Here is a 4,388-nt window from a genome sequence, read left to right on the forward strand (position 1 = left end):
CCTTTGTCGACGCGCACGCCAAACACCCTCCTCGGATCGTTCGCCTATTTCGAAACGCGTTTAGACCGTCGGATCTTCACGGATCAGATTCTTCTTTTATTTTAGTTTTCCCAAGAAAACGTTGAGCGCAGAGAACGAAAGTGGCAGTTGGAGTTGGTTTGCGAATTCGTTCGGCTTGGAGAAGATGTTAGAATTCTATTAACGAAACGGCTAATTATATTGTATACGATACAGGAATGAAATATGATAGGGCGAGTGTAACGTGCGCTAGCGAACACGCACAATGTAACGACTAGACTGCGGATTTTTATGCAATTTCATGTTTTTATGGATGTAGCTAAAAAGAGTGGAATTTATATAGAGACTTGTTCTACCCGCAGAATATTACAATGAGCGCTTTATTTCAGGTATTTTAGGTATTTTCGCGTACCGTGTGCGAATCCACCAATTGCCACGCAATTGTACATTTTCACGCTGTTATAGTTCCCATAAATGCATAAATATTGTTAAACATCCGCAGCCTGGTAACCACGTACGAACGGGCTTTCCTCGACGAGGAACGAAGATAAACAAAAGACGCTGGCGCGTCCAAGGCAAAAGCGTAGTATCGTCGAATGCGTTGAACGGAAACGAGCGAAGCGAGTCAAACGATGTCGATATTTCGTGTGTTTAATAAAACGTTGCTCGAAAAAGTATTGCGAAATATTGGAGAAAGTGAAACGTGATTCCTCCCGGTTCCGACCGAATTAATCGCAACGATCACCTTCACGGGAAGCATATTCGTTAATCGTATTCGCTCGGCAAAGAATATTCCGCCTCGGTGTGAGTTTGCGTCACTGTTTCCTCGTCTGTCAGCGTCGAAACGAATATTAATTTCCACTAATTTGAACGAAATGCCTGCGCAGCGTGGTAACGGCTGGCTAAGCAGAAACTTTTGCCGCGATAATTAAGAAAACTAACCGGAGGCAGAAACTTGCAAATAAATCATATAGCCAGCGACTCGGCAACAGAAGTAAAAAAGCTAAAAGATTCGCCGGACAGGGGGCGATTAAGCAACGAACAGGATGGATTTTCGCTGCGATTTCAAAGACGTTCGAATGGAAAGGAAAGACACGACTGGAACAGGTGTACAGCTGTGAACCAACAACCAGCAACTTCTCGTCGCCTCTCGTCGTCGCACCTTCCAAAACACTTTCGACAACGTTTGCTCCTCGCAGCTGTACCCTTTGCTGTTATCGTTATCAACGCTGAAAGAAGAAGAAGAGCAAAGTGCAAAGTTTCATTGCTTTCCTACGTTTCCTTTCCCTGAAGGGGACACGGCCTGGCAGCTTCCACGGAAAAATCGCGAAAAGGGGATGAAGCACCGGTTGAACTGTTACTCGAACTCGACCCCGGGTCCGCGCAAAGTGCTGCAACCCCCTGCACGGACGCGGTTGTTCCCGACGTCGACACACGAGTAACGAGCATACTGTCAGCCCTTGCCTAGGCAGTTGGACACAATGGCCAAGCAGAAACGTATGTGTCGACTGCCTGCTGCCTGGTGGTGGAGGTGTGCGACAGGAGCGGCGGCAGCGGCCCCTAAACCTACCGCAGCCTCGCCGGTGCTTCGTATGACAGGGGCGCGTGCCCTCACAAAGAACACTTCAGGGATGACTCGAGTGTCGTCGTGGTGGTAGTTAAGCTTTATTGTTTCAACTTATAGAGGCTACCGTTCGTTGCGGAAGATCGCGAGAGCGAGAGGACGAGAGGGGTGGCCAGACCACACCGCGTCGGCCGACAATGCTTTCAATTTTAGCTCGCAAACTCCCTCACCGACCATCCAATAATATAACTATGGACGCCCCCATTGTTAGGCGCGCGCGCGCGCGCCTCCCCGTGCAGCCAGATCTTGAAACTGCTGCGGGATTCGGTTCGTAATTGTCTTGGCCGCTTGGATCTCCGCCACTCGATTCAGTTAACGCCTATTGGTGCGCGCCGACCGAAACCCGCTTCCTTGCTTTTCCGAGCTTTCCATTCCGAGCTCCTCGTTGCACCTATTAATACGTTCCATCGAAGTACAAGGTGTCTGAGTATCGATGGTACAAACGAGAACGGAGGAGATTGCAGGTGGAAAAGCGAGCAGAGCGCATAGAATCCCGAGAAAATCGAACTTGAGATCGAACCTTAAATTGAACTAAGATTGAAAGCTGGATGTTGCGACCTCTTACTCTTGCGACGTGTCGCACAGAGTAAGCGACGACGAGTATACTCGTCAACCAACATGGAGTACCTGTGGCTGTTATAATATACAATTAAGTTCTAACGAAACGACTGTTTTATTTCTTAATTGTATTACCGATAGATCTAGTCGTAACACGAAATATCGTCATTTATTCGTGACGAGTATACCCGTGAAAAACAGCCAACTGGTTTAACATTAGAGCTACCACGGTCAAATTGACTGGTTTTACAATTTTATTTTAAAATTCCTACTTCGTGTTATATTTTTTCCACGATGATGTAATAACTTTCGCAACGACAACTAAAAGTATAATATAACGAATTTTATTTTGTTTTGTACGTATTCAAACTGAAAATAATTTTGTATCGAGGCTACTTATACCAATAACAGTCAAAGTGTAAAAGGGTCTTGCAATCCGTTTATCGAACCCCAATTAACAGTTTCCTCGTTTTGTACAACTTGCCACACGTTTTTCAAATTTTTACCGCGTATCCTTCGATACGACGATATCAATTATCAGGAAAATTCCGGATCGATCGCTAGAACGCTAGATGCTAACACTAGAAATACCACAGCAGTCAAAACGATTGGTTCTACGATTTTATAAAAGTGTCAACCCTCGTTTGGGGATCCCAGATGGATTAACAATACGAAAAATGTACTACATAACATGGAATTGCTTCTGTGAGAAAGTAATAAATCATGAAAATATTCTATTATTACGTATTTTTTAAAAACCGGTCATTTTGGTGAAGATAGCTTCGTGTTAACTATCGGTAGTTCTAATGTTAATCGTGGAATAACGTTGATCGTAGGTGGTGTATACGTGGAAGATGCACGCGACTCGAACGGAAATTGGCAGAAAAAGCGGGGGAAGGAAACCTGTGGCGGTTGCATTAACGAACGCCGTTTCCAAAGTTGTCCTTCCACGGTCAGTTACTCTCCATAATCTGCGACATGCTCGGCGAGCTGTGAATTGAATTTCGCAAGGATGGCCGCGTGCCGACGCGCTGCGAAAGAGGAAGTTTCGCGGCCGATAGCTGCCGGCACGAACTGCGTGCACGCCTGCAGACAATCGGCCGGATAAGTTTCGCAACTGATTCGAAACATATGCGGTGTACTCGAAGCGAAGTGCACGCGGCATCTGTAGTAGCTGCGCGTGCCCCACAATGCGCACTCGTAGCTCGAGCACTCTTCCATCGTCCTCCGGTTATTTTATCGTTACCGTCGAGCCTCCGAGCCTTCCATCCCCCTCGAACAGACCACACAACGCACCAGAGGCCACAGGCCACACTCGCATCCAACGAGTTTATCTGCCCTTTTTCTCTAGAACCTAATGACAATCGATCGTACGCGAAAGATCGACGGCGCAGGTTTGTCCGGATGATCTCGAAGTCTCTGTTTCGTCTCTATCCAGGTAGAAAGTATTTCAAGTTTTCAACTATGGGAAACAGCGAGTAATTGCAACATAGAAATTCTTCGACGATTCCAATCAAAGATTCTAAGATCTTTAATGTTACCAACGAAACGATACATCGCGACCTTGAGATACCTACAGTTAAAGAAGAAATATCCAAATTCAGTAATAGATATAATATAAGAATTAACAAGCAAAACCCATTAGTTACTCAATTACTTGACACGACGAATCAGATCCGCAGACTAAAAAGACACCCTTTAGATTCAAATATTAGGTTCAGCTAGAATCAAACGTACGATAATCATTTATTATTCGCGTTATAGTATCACGCCAGAATAATTTACTTATAATTCTCAATGAGAATTGATCGTAAAATTCAGCCAAATAAAAAAGGAAAAAGAAGTTTTCCATATAACGTTTCGCATATCGTTAGAAATAACGGAAATGTTGAAGGTGAACGTAGTTATCTGCACACCCTGTATAATAGATTTTTACTGCTGTTAGATGCAACGTTCGGTAATTAATTAATATATCAATGAAAGTATTATGTATATAAGTATGAACGATGCGTATGGTTGAGTGATAAATATATATAAATATATATATATGTGTGTATGTTTGTGTATTATCGCTCACAAGTATCTAGATAGATTTGGTCAATTTGTAGTATTTAACGAGATGTGAATTTGATCAAAATTGTAGGAATTAACGATGAATTAATAATTACGAGCAACGTTTACTACTTCT

Source organism: Bombus terrestris, chromosome 16, assembly GCF_910591885.1.
Source record: "Bombus terrestris chromosome 16, iyBomTerr1.2, whole genome shotgun sequence".
In the NCBI taxonomy this organism is placed as follows: Eukaryota; Metazoa; Arthropoda; class Insecta; order Hymenoptera; family Apidae; genus Bombus; species Bombus terrestris.